The 17,050-nt window shown below is 40.6% G+C and overlaps 1 protein-coding gene and 1 long non-coding RNA gene across 2 annotated transcripts in view; one reads left to right on the forward strand and one right to left on the reverse strand.

Moving 5' to 3' along the window:
* LOC128696283 (CCN family member 2-like) overlaps nucleotides 1-7,267 on the reverse strand; it is a 183,299-nt gene extending 176,032 nt beyond the window's left edge. Inside the window, exon 1 of the mRNA XM_053787456.2 lies at nucleotides 6,941-7,267. The gene's annotated coding sequence lies outside the window, so the exon portion shown is untranslated. The remainder of the gene's footprint in view (nucleotides 1-6,940) is intronic.
* LOC138853760 (uncharacterized) overlaps nucleotides 1-17,050 on the forward strand; it is a 265,120-nt gene that overhangs the window by 141,632 nt on the left and 106,438 nt on the right. The window lies entirely within an intron of this gene.

The raw sequence follows: 17,050 nt of genomic DNA on the forward strand, positions 1-17,050 counted from the left end.
TTGCCAGCTTTGACGATATTCCTCGTACACACACGCGCACACGCATACGCACACGTGTAAATATTTATCCAGCTCCAGTCACAGTAGATTAAATCATTAATTTCCACTCTGTGAACCTAAGTTTAACCCTGGTAATCATTACTTATATAAAAGCAACTGCTATACATTTAATTCATTAAGATATATATATATATATATATATCTATATATATATATATATATATATATATATATATATATATATATATATATATATATATATATATATGTCGTGCCGAATAGGCAGAATTTGCGATCTTGGTTTAAATAGCAACGTTCATCTTGCCATATAGGACAAGTGAAAATTTGTGTATGCAATAATTTCGCCAAAATCATTCTGAACCTAACGAAAAAAATATATTTCACTGTGTTTGTTTAGTATTAAATTACTGTAAACAAATCTAAAATATATTTAGTTGGGTTAGGCTAAAATAAATTGTTCTTGTTATAATAAGGTTAGGTAAGTTTTCTAAGATTCTTTTGGTGCAAAATTATAAATTTTTATATCAACAATAATAAAAAATATATATCTTTAAACGTATAAGAGAAAATTTTAGAAAGGACTTAATTTCAAATGAGTTATTGCTAATTGACCAGTTTTACATATTCGGCACGACATATATATATAATATATATATATATATATAATATATATATATATATATATATATATATATATATATATATATATATATATATATACATATATATACAGGGAGGTACCACCTCTATAGCTGGAATGGGGACCCTCATCCTCAGAGAAGACAATAAACGTACCTCAGGGAAAACTCAAGGTTCTCCCCGGAGCTGTTTGAATATTTTCTTCTACCACCCCCTATATTTTATATTCTATGTGAACATTTATTAATAAACAGAATACATTTACAGAAAGCACAAACATGAATACAATGGTACAATGTGTTAAAGATCATGAATTTCCTCCAGCTCCTCCGAAGCCGGACGGGAGCCAAGTATGCAGCAAGCATTTCCCCTATGGATGGCCACGCTGAGGCGCTGAAACATGAAAGTGGCTGCCCTTGGGTCCCTGGTGGTGTCGATGAGTCTGGAGCCCAATTCTTTAAGGAAACGTGTGGCATTTTTTCCCCATGATCCCAAGGTCTCTGATCTCACTGGGACAAATTGATACTGTTGGCTTATGTCTCTGTACTTGCTGATCTTGTACTCCTCCCTGTGGTCAGTAGCTCCTCCCTGTAGCCCAACACTGTGATGGATGTAGGTGTCAGCCAGTGTGGACACACAGGTATAGTCCCATGCTAAGAGCTTGCCATTCTTCCAAGGATAGATGGTGATCTCGTCGGGGTGGTTTGCTGGGTTGTGGGTATTGTTGACTGCTGGTGATCGGGGCTCCCTCTCGGCTGGGCATCCAGCTGTAGCAAGGGCTCTCTTTATGATGTCGTTGACCTCATTGTGTCTTGCATGCCAGCCCTTGGTTTTGGAACAGTTAAGACCATGTAGACCGTATTGGTCTGCTTGCGCTTCGCTGCAAATACACGTATATTCTGTGTGAATTGGGGCAGCAAGACGCAGAGCCACTGCAATACGGCTCGAGGGTCGAGTCGCGTTCCCATTGCCGATATGGGAACTGTTTGGAGGAAGTCCCCGGAGTGAGGTGCGTTCACAGCCTGGAGACGGGCAGTCTCCCTATCTGATGTTGCAGCTCTGAGCATGTTGGCAAGCACCTTTTCAGCGATCGGGCCATCCTAGCTTGACTGTTTTTGAGCCAGTGCTGCACTAGGGTTTGGTGCTGGAGCAGCAAGAGTCTCCCATTCGGTGATGGCACTGGCATAGCTAGGGTCCTGTATTCCTGCTGAGTGACTGGCGTTATCAGGAAGAATTTGTCTTTTCAACTCTTTTGATGCTATGGAAGAGGATAGGAAAGCTGGTAGAGCAATCTGGGAGGATCTGCGTACTATATATATATATATATATATATATATATATATATATATATATATATATATATATATATATATATGTATATATATATATATATATATATGTCGTGCCGAATAGGCAGAACTTGCGATCTTGGCTTAAATAGCAACGCTCATCTTGCCATATAGGACAAGTGAAAATTTGTTTATGCAATAATTTCGCCAAAATCATTCTGATCCTAACGAAAAAAATATATTTGATTGTGTTTGTTGAGTATTAAATTACTGTAAACAAATCTAAAATATATTTAATTGGGTTAGGCTAAAATAAATTGCTCTCGTTATAATAAGGTTAGGTAAGTTTTCTAAGTTTCTTTTGGTGCAAAATTAAAAATTTTTACTTTAACATTAATGAAAAAAATATATCTTTAAACGTATAAGAGAAAATTTCGGAAAGGACTTAATTTTAAATGAGTTCTTGCTAATTGACCAGTTTTACATATTCGGCACGACAATATATATATATATATATATATATTTATTTATATGTATATAAAATGGGCGACTGGATACATCAGACTGGAGTAAGGAAGTATGAAGGCAGTAAATATGATGAGATATTTGGGTGTGGATTGATGAACGTGCTCTGTAAATATCACAACTACTAATACTATTCAGTAAGATACCATAGAGGAAAAAAAGGAGAAATAAATAAGGTAAAATAAGTTGCACTGCTGTTCAGAATTCTGTGGAGTTTGAAGATATGACTGATAAATAAGAAGTCAAACAAAGCAAGGACAGCAGTGGTCTAGGACCCTCCACACCAACAGGAGACTAAGGAGTATGATGACAAGAAAACAGTGGTTAACCCCAGAACAGAAGCAGCAAGAAGAGCTCATTTGGCCAAAGCAAGGCTGCTAATCATAACAGATTTCCACTACAAACAAGCCTGAATATTAAAATCAAAACAAAAATATTCAGAAGAGTGTTGGAATACTTGGGAAGATTTGGCTTCATAAAAAATGATTAGCAAGGAATTTAGAGATCGCAGATCTTATCTCACAAACCTGCTTTATATGAGAAAATAAAAGATGAGGCAGAAGAGGGAAAGGTTGTCTGTAAATTCTTAAACTGCAGGAAGGCATTGATATTGCGCCTCAAGAGAGATTGGAACAAGAACTTGAGAGAAACGAAGGAATCACAAAATTGGTCAACAGTGGATTTAAAGTTCTGCAAGGATCGGTGTTGGGACCAGTACTATTTTTCTGATATGTGAATGACATAACAGAAGAGGTATCTACAAATGGATCCGAAATATTGCAAAACTGATCAGACATGTAGCTAAGGGATTTTATACCTAGCAAACGCAACGTTATGAAAACTGGGAAATCGCAAGTATCGGAAACTGAATATAAACTCACTCAAGGAATATAAACTGAGTATAAACCTCACTGAATATAAACCTCACTCAAGGAGAAAGGTCAAGGGGTCAGCATAGTGCCGAGCATATTGCCAGATACATCAGCTGAATACCCTCTGCCGTGAATGGTCATTAACGGCCCTGTATACGACATAGGTAAAACACACAGACACACACAGACACACACACACACACACACACAGACACACACACACACACACACACACACACACACACACACACACACACACACACACACACACACACACACACACACACACACACACACACACAGTAAATGAAATGATGGAATATGTAACAACAAAATGCAAGGAGGCAGTGGAAAGGTTTATTCTCAAGAGCAACAGTAACAACGGGAAGATCAGAACGAGCCCCTGGTTTACCCGACGGTGTAAGGAGGCAAAAACAAAGTGCAATAGAGAATGGAAAAAGTACAGAAGGCAGAGAACACACGAAAATAGGGAGATCAGTCGCAGAGCCAGGAATGAGTATGCACAGGTAAGGAGGGAGGCCCAGCGACAGTATGAAAATGACATAGCATCGATAATCAAGACTGACCCGAAACTGTTGTATAGCCACATCAGGAGGAAGACAACAGTCAAAGACCAGTTGATCAGATTAAGGACAGAAGGTGGAAAACTCGCAAGAAATGATCAGGAGGTATGTGAGGAGATGAACAGGAGATTTAAGGAAGTTTTTACAGTAGAGACAGGAAGGGCTGTGGGAAGACAGCACAGAAGGGAACATCAAGAGGGAATATACCAACAAGTGTTGGATGACATACGAACAACTGAGGAGGAGGTGAAGAAGCTCTTAAGTGACCCTGACACCTCAAAGGCGATGGGACCGGACAACATCTCCCCATGGGTCCTTAGAGAAGGAGCAGAGATGCTGTGCGTGCCTCTAACCACAATCTTCAACACATCCCTTGAAACTGGGCAACTACCTGAGAAATGGAAGACAGCTAAGGTAGTCCCCATATTTAAGAAAGGAAACAGAAACGAGGTACTAAACTACAGACCTGTGTCTCTGACATGTATTGTGTGCAAAGTCATGGAGATTATCAGAAGGAGAGTGGTCGAACACCTGGAAAGGAACAAGATTATAAATGAAAACCAGCATGGGTTCATGGAAGGCAAATCTTGTATCACAAACCTCCTGGAGTTTTATGACAAGGTAACAGAAGTAAGACACGAGAGAGAGGGGTGGGTAGATCGCGGTTTCCTAGACTGCAGGAAGGCCTTTGACACAGTTCCCCACAAGAGATTAGTGCAGAAGCTGGAGGATCAGGCGCATGTAAAAGGGAGGGCACTGCAATGGATAAGGGAATACCTGACAGGGAGGCAGCAACGAGTCATGGTACGTGAAGAGGTATCACAGTGGGCGCCTGTTACGAGCGGGGTCCCACAGGGGTCAGTTCTAGGACCAGTGCTATTTTTGATATATGTGAACGAAATGATGGAAGGAATAGACTCTGAAGTGTCCCTGTTCGCAGATGACGTGAAGTTGATGAGAAGAACTAAATCGGACGAGGATGAGGCAGGACTGCAAAGAGACCTGGACAGGCTGGACATGTGGTCCAGTAACTGGCTTCTCGAATTCAATCCAGCCAAATGCAAAGTCATGAAGATTGGGGAGGGGCAAAGAAGACCGCAGACAGAGTATAGGCTAGGTGGACAAAGACTACAGACCTCACTCAGGGAGAAAGACCTTGGGGTGACCATAACACCGAGCACATCACCGGAGGCACACATCAACCAAATAACTGCTGCAGCATACGGGCGCCTGGCAAACCTGAGAATAGCGTTTCGATACCTTAATAAGGAATCGTTCAAGACACTGTACACTGTGTATGTTAGGCCCATACTGGAGTATGCAGCACCAGTATGGAACCCACACCTGGTCAAGCACGTCAAGAAGTTAGAGAAAGTACAAAGGTTTGCAACAAGGCTAGTCCCAGAGCTCAAGGGAATGTCGTACGAGGAAAGGTTAAGGGAAATCGGACTGACGACACTGGAGAACAGAAGGGTCATGGGAGACATGATAAAGACATACAAGATACTGCGGGGAATAGACAAGGTGGACAGAGATAGGATGTTCCAGAGAGGGGACACAGGGACAAGGGGTCACAACTGGAAGCTGAAGACTCAGACGAGTCACAGGGACGTTAGGAAGTATTTCTTCAGTCATAGAGTTGTCAGCAAGTGGAATAGCCTAGCAAGTGAAGCAGTGGAGGCAGGAACCATACATAGTTTTAAGAAGAGGTATGACAAAGCTCAGGAAGCAGAGAGAGAGAGAGGACCCAGTAGCGATCAGTGAAGAGGCGGGGCCAGGAGCTGAGTATCGACCCCTGCAACCACAATTAGGTGAGTACAATTAGGTGAGTACACACACACACACACACACACACACACACACACACACACACACACACACACACACACACACACACACGCACGCGCGCGCGAGAACATACGCATATTCATATATATACGCAAGCATACATACACACAAGCACACACACCACATACATGCACGCACATACACACTAGCACATGCATAAACATGCACGCATATATACACACGCATTCTTACACAAACACGCACACCTGTATGCATACGTTCTATAAAAATGCACAAAAAAATATTACCTACTGACCAACATTAATTTTCACAAAGAAATAAACGATAAAAATATGAGGACGAGAGAGAGAGAGAAAGAAAGGAGACAGATGGTAAGCCAGCGGTCAGAGTGTCACTCGATAATGGCACGCTGTTCGGTTGTAAATTACCTTCACCGTCCTCCCCACATTTCTTTTATTATTATTATTCCTATTATTCTTAGAAATGAAATCGATGCTGTTGAAGCGTCACGAGGACTGGTGTGTGTGTGTGTGTGTGTGTGTGTCATTTTCACCACACACACTATATATATATATATATATATATATATATATATATATATATATATATATATATATATATATATATATATTATATATATATTATATATATATATATATAATCAATAAGCAAAATTTTATTCATTTTAAATCCTTGCTGAATTTAGAATGACTCAAAATTGGTTGGGAAGGATTAAAATTTCTTTTCGTTAATTCCGTCAAGGTTAGGTTGGGCTACAAAAGCTAATTTTAGTGCAACCAAAAAAAAATTGCATACCATGTTAATTGACATATCTTAAAATAAAGAACGCATACAGTACATGCACAATATTTTCTTTAAATTAGGAATCTCAGTCAATTAGAAAATGTGAACCAAAGCAGAAACCCCTTTCCCATTACTCAAAATATGATCCAAAGAAGAAAACCCATTCCCCATCATTCAGAATGTGAGCAAACGAAGACAACTATGTCCCCCCATCGCTCACATGATGAGCCAAATAAGAAAGCGTATATCCCCATCGCTCTCACCCTAGCTGTCTTACCAGAAGTGACCCTCCGAGCCACAACATTCCCACATGTCTGTGACCAGCTGTGGCGTGAGACGCATGCCACCAACACCACCTGGCACAACTCCGCTTCAAAGGACACAAAACTTGCCTTACCTTCGACTCAGATCGATGGGAGCGCTCGTAAGGTCGCGCGTGAGAGTTAACAAGTCTCACTTTGCACTATAGCTCGTTTAGTTACTAATAACAGAGAGAAAACACACTTTTCTGCCCCTTGAACGAAGCTACTTTCAAGCGATCGTTCGGCTTCATATCCGAACACTGTGCGCAAGTATCCTATTTTGGATGGCACTGAACGGGTAGGCAAATGATGTCGGCACTTCGAAGAGTTTGCATGGAGGAGCGAGATTACCGAGTGTATATGTGTGAGTGTGTGTGTGTATCTGTCTGTCTGTCTTTGTATGTGTGTGTGCACGTATCAGCACCCAGAGCAACACTGGGCCTCCGTCTTTCACACAGGTACGTATATAAGCTATGTCCAAGGTGCTATGTGGCAACCCAAGCACTTGGGGGAAAACACGCTTTTGCTTATATTAATTCCTGTGTTATTTACTCATTTTAATTTGGAAGGGTCCCAGACAATAGCTCTTTATAATGGTTTTGTTGTAGTGTGGTGAGATTTGAGACAGGAGACAGACTTGAAACAACGCTGTTAGACGATCTGGATGATAGCTAGCAATAATCCTGAAACTGATAATGGCCAAGCAGGAGAGGTCAAATGTGGACTCCAGGAAGACATTGACCGGTTGAAGGGACATTAGTAAAAGAAGTGTCTGTCGGAGTTCAAGCCGAATAACTGCAGTGTCATTTTGAGAAGCTTGAAAAGTTGGAAAGGTCTGCAGTCAGGGTGGTTAAGAAGGTGGACTATTAGGAGGGATTAAACCTGCCCACAGTGGAAAAGATGACTAAAGGGAGACATAATTATGACATACAAAATACTCGAATTAATTGGTAACGCGAATACGGACTGACCGAAATACCAGGACCAGGTACAAGGTGATGTAACTAGAAACTAAACACCGACCAGTCACAGGAATGTTAGGAAGTGCTTTTTCAGTCTAAGGGTAGTAGGAACATGTAGTGAAGTTGGTGTGGAGGTTGAAGAAAAGATATGGAAGGGCTCAAGAGACCAGGCAACAGTAATGACGGTGAAAGAAGCTTAAGAAGAGGGTTCAGGAGCTAAGACTCCACCCTGACCAATATAAAATGATTAGAGTAACTCTCTTTTTTTAACGCAGGGTTTGACAAGGTTAAGGATCCCTAGCTTTATTGACAAGCTATTTACAGGTTAAGAATTCCTAACTTTATTGGCAAGCTAAGAGCTGTTACCTACATCAGCTCATTTGAAAGCATTTTTATTGTTATGAGACATACAAGTAGGGAACAGGATGAAATTGGAGCCATCTGTGGGCCAGCATTTTCATTTGATCAACTGACTTTATCTCGTTGACATCATTATGCTGTACGAATGTGTTCCATACTCGAGTCATCCTGGGTATATATGATCTCAGATGGAGTGATGTTCTGGAGAAGGGTACAGCCAGAGTGAAGTTGCTGCTTTCTGCCCGTCTTGTGGCATAAAAGCTTGTTTCACGCTGTTCTCGAAGTGGATCCAAGTGTGGTACTTTGACAATATTGGCCTTGTACATAACAGTAAGGCCACCCACATCCCTCCTATGTTGAAGGCTCTGCTGAAATGACAGATCAATCCAGGATGGGTCCAGGCGAGAGATGAGACGTCTTGCTCTGTTCACTACTCTGTCAAGCAGTCGCAGATGAGAGGGGGGGGGGCAGTCAAACCAAGAAAGTGGAGCATACTCAAGGTGCGAGCGTACTTGTGCCTCGTACAGAATCTTGCAACCCCTATTGTCAAGTAGATGCGAGATACGGCGAAGTGCTGTAAGCTTCCTGGCTGCCTTGCTTGCAAGATTTACATGGTTCTTCATGGTTAGTTTGGAGTCAAATTTCACCCTAAGGATATCAATTTCTTCTCCAGGTGCCAACACCCTCCTATTCATCCTTACTACTGCACCAGCATTACCATCATGGTACCTAGAGACGATCATTTGCGTTTTCTCAGGTGCAAATGTTACTTGCCATCTATTTGGTGATTGATGTAGCTTAGAACAGCTGGCATTTCTTTCCCTCTCTTTCTCTCTCTCTCTCTTTCCCTCTCTCTCCCTCTCACTGAAAGAGGCACCCAGCTGCCACCCATCTTTTGTAAATTGTTGATTTACCGTTAACTAGTTAAATTTAAGTATGTTTAACCTAACCTAAAATAACGAAAATTAATTTCCCAAAAGATGAGATAGCTCGGAAATTAACATGGTGTAATGCGTAAGAAAACGAACTGTGTATATGAGGATTGGAGTGTGAGAGACAGCGCTCCAGATTTTGGGCCACCCTCTTAACTTTGCATCTACTGTCTTGAAATACCTCTTATCTTCTTTTGAATCAGTGCACTGAGTCGCCATCTACTTTGTCTTTTAACACTCCTCTTCTTTTCTGGCTCTTGCGTTGAATATATTTCAAACATCTTCATCATTCTGCTGCTCAGCTTCCATGTTACTCTTTCTGGTAAACACCTCATTGGCAGCCAGTGCAGGAAATTCCTCAGTCTTTTTTTCTGTGTTGGAACAATTCCCTGAACGCAGCACGTTCAGGAATTTCATGTAGGATCAATACCCACTGGCATACAAGGTCAAGCAGAGTGTATTAGTAGTAAAGATGTGTGTAAAGTGTTTCTAAATGTTAGTGTATTAATCGATTTGTGATTGCGAAAGTCAGATCTCAGGTCTCGCAAGTTTCTTGCTTCACGGGACAAGTCATACCAGTGCTTGAAACTGTGTGGCGTTTGCTTCACCCGTAATTCGCTTAACTTTCTGACCACCCTGAGGTTGAATCAGTGTTTTTATATATATCACTGTGAGTCATTTACGTCAGTAGCTGCCAGCTGAGAATGTGTATGTGACGAGAAATTCGCTGAGGGTCTTGGGAACGCCTTCGAGCGTCTTACCCAACACAAAACACACGTACAACGTTGCCACGACTGTCACTCCTAACAGCTATATATCTCGCAAAAAAATACGTAGTTTTCAACTATTGTCTGCCATGCTCTGTAGGATTATAGAAATGATACAGAGGCACATTAAAACTAATTCAAATAAAAAAAAACCAGTTTGGAAATAAAACCCCATTCAAAAATCTCTCCATCACCTAAAAGTTGTGAATAGAGTTTTTGGTTCAGCAAAAAGTTTAATAAACTTTTTGAACAATAGAATATCAATGATAAAACTCAGCCATCACAAAAAGTCTATGGAGCTCCAAATACAATGAACCATGATAACAAAAAAATCCTTTTTTAAAGAAATAAACAATCACTGGATTCTGTAGTATTACTCAGTTATTGTTTTAATATCTGCAATTAATTGCTTTTACCTTTTACGTTGTCACAATTGCTCTGGGCATGTAGTTTTTGTTTTCATTTTTGTAGTTTTGTTTTATCTTTTCTGCATTTTATCTCATAGTAAAACACGTTTACATGATGATGATATATCAATATTACATATAAATAGGTATGAACAGGGAGCACCTTAAGTCCCTTCACTCAAAATAATTATTTTTTAATACTCAGTGTGCAGTACTTAGTCCACTAGCTTCTGATTACTAGAAATTCTACCTTTTGCAGGTTTAATCAGGTTTTTTTTATAATTTAAAGCGTTGTAGGGTAAACTGAACAAATCTGATACACTTCTCCATTAAAGTCTTTCTAAGATTATGGCTGTTTTTACTTTCAGAATTACTGATACAGTTCAGAGAATTAGTTATTAACCGGGCATGGCAACTACTTCAGCATCCCTCACTGTATCATCTACTCTTTAGAGTTTAGTAATTCTGTGTTTCCATAGTCTTCTCCATTCTACAACAATACAGGAATGGAAGAAACTGGTCAGTTTAGAGACCACCGACTGTGCCTTCAACTGTTGCTCGTTTCTTGTACTAACGGACAATGTTTTGTTAATACTAATGATATATAATACTGACAGTTCGGTGATTATTAAGACGTTTTGCCAGCAGGGGCTTTGCACATGTCTTATTAGTTTAATGTTTCTGCCTAGGGTCAAACTTCTGGGATCTGTGATATGCCAGGTCAGCAGAACTTTACTAGCTGTCTTGTTGATATTAATTTATCTCGCAGGAACTTGTCCCTGTTGATTTTCAACATATCCACGTTATATGACAACATTCATGTTGAATTGCACGATGATCTGTTGATTCGATGGGCCTGTACATAACTAGTACCACACAAGAATACAAGCTGAATAGAAACTACCGGTCGTGTGATAAACTAGATAATTTTGAATCACATAAACGCAATGTGCACCTACTCGTACCGCGAGACTCTCAATCCATTTTCGTTACTCGTCCCTCGTTACTCGAAACGTCGTCTGTTAGATCTGTTTTATATTTCTAGTTTGTCGTCTCCTCGCTGCTCACCGCAAAAATATAAAGGTGGATAGTGATTCAGCTTTCCACAGATTCTTGTTCTTTTTGTAAAAGGCAGCGGTGGGCGGAACCTTCCTCCCCCGAGGCTCATAAACCCATCAGCGTTTCTGTTGTATCTTCCTGAACCTTCTCTTTTTTCCACTTTTTGCCATGTAGGGAACAAATGGTTCCTAGTACATATGCTTGCCTATTTAAACTCTATCAAGTAAACTATTGTGATTTGATAATTCTTTCAGGACGGATCGAAAAGTCGTGTAGGGTTTCGTCTCAAAATTGTGGGTGTGTTGTCAAACTTATTACAGTTTAGTTAAGTGCATAAATCACCAGTAGCAGAGTTTAATGTTTCCTAATTATATTTACTCTCAGTCACCAGTAGCAGCTTCGTGTATCCTAATTGACCTCAGTCACGAGTAGCAGAGTTTAATGTTTCCTAATTACATTTACTCTCAGTCACCAGTAGCAGCTTCGTGTATCCTAATTGTCCTCAGTCACGAGTAGCAGAATTTAGCGTATCCTAGTAGCTCTCAATGTCAAATTCAGACGTAAGAATCAAAATGTAAGAGTACTTGCGAGATTTGGGACTTAAGGTGTTGGAAGGTAGAATAGGTGTAGTAGATATAACAGATTTGACTGTAGAAGAGAGTATGTGTTTTGATGTTGGATAACGGGGAATGTGAATGGCAGGAAGGGGGGTAAAGTAGCGACTATGATAACACTGGAGAGGTAGTAATTGGGGCGGGATATAGAGTAGTGAAGATTAGAGGTGTCGTACTGTTACCTGGAAGTGAAAATGGAACTATATTTAACAGTCATCTCCGTCTTTTTCACATTCACATTAACGAGAGTCAGGTGACATTACTGTGCTAGACATCCCCATAAATATGAAGCAAATCATTTTGATGCTCGGGTCACGTACTGCCAGACAAGCAGCTATTAACATTAATGAAGCCAATCCACATAGAGAAGCTCATTACATATCGTTCAGACGTGAAATTATTGTCCGAATTTTAGGAGAGACTGGAACTGTATTTTGTAAGCCTCACGTAAAGTCTTGATGTAAATATATTTTAGTACTCCCTGAGGCTACATAACAAGACAAGATGGACTTAAGAAATCGTAATGACACGATTGCAAATAAACCGTCATGTTGACGGCAGTGAAGGGACTTGAGCTAGAGTTCGTCACGGCCACGCTAGCTGGAGATTCGTCTGTAAAAACTTGCATTTGTGGTCACAGAGGTGCCTGTGCTAACTTTCCTATGGTGTAGAAATATACCTAGTTGGATGAATCTTATTGTGGCTAGCTGGTCTAGTGGCTAGCGCGACGGGCTGGAGTTTTGAGACTCTATGACCGCGGGTTCAATCCCGGCCGGGGGTATGGTTTTTTTTAAGACAAGATGGACATGTTATTCTTCATTAAAATACACACACACACAAAAAAAAACATTCCAGAAACTGGTAAAAGTAGTATAACTTCCGTCTTTTTTGGTGTTAGATATTCGTGGGGAGCTGCCTTCAGGGGGCTCTTGATCCTAGGACCTGGACTTGTCTTCCCCTCTCTCGTATCCTGCCTGAATGCTTCCCATTACCAAGGTGCTGTATGCCCCCCATGAGTTCTGTGCTCCCCTCATCAACGTAATAATAATATACTGTCAGTACTTATATTCACGCAAAATGAAGATAGACTAATACTGTTGTTTGAGTATACTCAGTACAGCGATAGACGGAAACTGGCGTTTAAGTCAACGCAGTAATGACTGGTGTTTTTTGTTTCCGTCCCATTAAAATTACGATAGATGAGCACTGTTTCTTCCTCACAATATCCGAAGCTACATACACCTCGTGCTAGTTATGTGAGAGCGAGGAGCAATTTACATTTGTATATGATGATTACGCGATAAGATTAAGGTTTAAATTGTAGCACAGTTGGGGAGTGTCAGAGACAGTTTAAGTCCAATATGCTAAGGATATTAAAAACACACAAACACACACACACACACACACACACACACACACACACACACACACACACACACACACACACACACACACACACACACACACACACACACACACATAAAGGTTGTCAGGAAATGGAACAATCTAGAGAGTGAAGTAGATGCAGGATCCATACATAGCTTTAAGAAGAGGTACGATAAGGCTCTTGGAGCTGGGACAGAGTGGACCTAGTAACGACCAGTGAAGACGCGGGGTCAGGAGCTTTAACCGACCCCTGCAACCACATATCGGTGAGTACAGACAGCTCTTCATGTATTGTTATGAGACTAAATAACTCTACGGTTGTCGTGACCCATGTTTCACTATGTGAGTTCTTCAACAGCTTCGCCGACCAGTTGTCCGGAATACTGTCCTCACAATATTATGATCAGCAACAGGAAACAACATAAGTACCAACAGCAAACAGTAATAGCAACAACACAAAGCATCACCTAACGGAACCACAGCTTGGATCAAGTGCAAGTTGACTTACTCTCTGACTGACTCACATTGCATGCAAGAACAGAGGCGCTGTCTCTCACTCTCCTCGGAAAAACTTATTTTTCAATTTCTGTTTTCTCATGTCGCAAATTTTAATACATGTACCGAAAATTTGCACTATCTTTATTTTTTCATGTGAAGAATATTGAAAGGAGGGGAAAAAGAGAGGAGGGGAAAATGTGTATAACACCATGTTTTTAAAAACAAACCTTATAAGCGAATTCAATAAAAATAATTCGATTCATTGTAATACTATATGATCCCTTAAAAGGACCAGGCAAAGCATAAGATGAAAAATATTAAAATATTTGATGGTGGAGACTGGGACAAGGTGTTTAAGATACTGGGATCGTACATAAGGAAGCAAAGATAAAAGTTAAAGAATTAGACACATGCGCAACATTTAGGTATCCTTATTTGTAGACGTTTCGCCAACCAGTGGCTCTATTAATACAAGGACATAATGTGAAGAATTGTATACAAAAGATGAGGTAATCAATCCCTCAGCTTTGGAGTTGGCGAAGAGCAAGGTTTTACCTTGTTTTCTGTCAGGATATTTTCCCCTAGCAGTTCATAATCTCTCAAAAGATCCTTGCAAAACGAGGAGAGTTAAAGTGCCTCCAGCGGAGGATGACGTGAAGTGCGTCGGGAGTAACCTGTTGAGAATATCATTCACAGCTGTTGTTGTCTTACTAGAGATTCTTTAAGTTAAAAATATTGAAGCTTGAAAAGTCAAGTTCTATGTGAGGACCATCGTGAACTCGTAGTTCAAGTTGGTAATGTGAGCTGAAAATATACTTTAATGTTAAAAGTGAAAAATATTCAGGTAGATAATATCTCAGGGTTTTAAAAGAGTTATCGACGTTACATAAGCTCATCTTGTTTGAGTAAAAATATTATTGACCGGGGTTTGCGCCCCCTGTCCATCTGTTTATTCATTAAAGCTGAACGTAAACAAAACAATTAGCTGTCATTTTTGGACGCCCAAGTAAGCAGAAGTGCTGGAAATACACTTATTTTTAAGGTATACGGCAGCACATTGTCTTATCAATCTCTCCACACAGAAAGAGGTATAAGTTCGAATATATTTCTTAGGGTGTACCAAATTTGCGATTCGCAGTTCTTAGAGCGTGAAATTAAATATATTTACAACTCATTTCTGAGTTAGGTTACACTGAGAGTCTTATAGACGCTGCTCATTTCTCTGATAGACGTAGCTTGTTTTCGAGATAAAAGGAAAAAAAATAATTTCCAGAATTGTGCATACTTGTGTGTTAAATAGGTGGTCAGAGTGTTTTAAGATCCCAGAGTGAATAAGGAAGGTATATAGTGCTTTAAGTGATAGGTGTTAGGGAAGTATCCTGTGTTTTAAGTGCCAAGAAAGTGACAGGAAGATATCCAGGGTGTTTTAAGTTCCCAGAGTGTCAGGAAGGTATCCAGTATTTTAGGTGACCAGCATGTGTTAGGGAGGTACAGTAAGAGCTTTGTTTTGGTTCTGTTTACATACACACATCTCAGCCCGGCCACTACCTCTCTCATAGAGAATAGGAGAATATATATAATTTTTTTCCTTCTATGTTTTAGATTTAATGACTTGTAGATGAAAGGTTCAGAGAACCGACATGTTGATAAATTAGACACATGCGCAACTCTTGGGTATCTTTATTGAGGAAACTTTTCGCCACACAGTGGCTTCATCAGTCCACACAAAGGAGAATCTTGAAGAACAGGAGGAAAATGAGGTAATCAGTCCCTCAACCTTGAGTCGATGTGGTCAGTCCATCAATCTTGAATAAAATACGGCATACGTGCGGAGAAGGAGCTTATAAACCGTAGACAGGAGAGGTGCAGCAGTCATAGGTGGTGTCACATTTGTTCAATGTGGAAGTAGGTCGTGCCCAAGAATTAGGCAAGTGAAGAATTCCCAAGTATTAAGATCCCAAGAAGTTGCAGTGTCTGACAAGTTTGTAGATGAATGGTTCAGAGAACCGACATGTTGATAAATTAGACACATGTGCAACTCTTGGGTATCTTTATTGAGGAAACGTTTCGCCACACAGTGGCTTCATCAGTCCATACAAAGGACTAATGAAGCCACTGTGTGGCGAAACGTTTCCTCAATAAAGATACCAAAGAGCTGCGCATGTGTCTAATTTATCAAGATTTAATGACTACACACGAGTGCCATTAAAGCCGCAATTTAACTTAAAAAGATAAACGATCATTCCTGATGATTTCAACAAACACACATACACACACACACACACACACACACATACACACACACACACACACACACACACACACACACATACACACACACACATACACACACAGATACACATACACATACACACAGATACACATACACACACACACACACACACACACACAGATACACATATACATACACACAGATACACATATACATACACACACACATACACACACACACACACACACACACACACACACACATACACACACACACACAACCACCCATCCAACCAATAACCCACCCACCCACCAGTCACTATCTGGGTGAGAATCGAATTAACCTGGAAGACCTAAGATAAACTTGGGCCGGACTTGGGAGAACCTGCGGAAATTGCCTCCGCCGGTGGGAGCCAGCTGCCGCAAGCAGCGCAGTCAACTGGAACCAGCTGCCGCATGCCGCAACAAGACGATAAATACTCTGTCATCAACAGCAAATTAAGGGAGAGTAGGAAAGTAAGATAATGGCCCCCGGTAATTAACTGCAGAAGCTGGCGGAGAGGAATTGATGATGGCCTTCAGTTCCTTCCAGCTCTACGACAGCTTCCAGTTGCTCTGATAGCTTCCAGCTTCCCTACGTTAGCTTCCAGTTACCCTACAATAGCTTCCAGTTGCCCTACGATAGCTTCCAGTTGCCCTACGATAGCTTCCAGTTGCCCTACGATAGTTTCCAGTTATCCTTACGATAGCTTCCAGTTAATCTACACAAGATCTAGGACTCTGCAACCATGAACACGATGATATACATAGCCTATTGTGATGGAAATTGTCTACCTGAGTGTAGCAACGGCTCGCGATGCTTCTATGATTAAAGAGTAAAGGGAAGGGGAAAAAAGCCACGCAAAGTCAACCAAGTTGATCTACAGCTCAGTTTGAGGGAATCTACAGTCCAAAGAACTCTGCTGTTTACAAAAGGCGAAATAAACCA

Source organism: Cherax quadricarinatus, chromosome 39 (genome assembly GCF_038502225.1).
Source record: "Cherax quadricarinatus isolate ZL_2023a chromosome 39, ASM3850222v1, whole genome shotgun sequence".
In the NCBI taxonomy this organism is placed as follows: Eukaryota; Metazoa; Arthropoda; class Malacostraca; order Decapoda; family Parastacidae; genus Cherax; species Cherax quadricarinatus.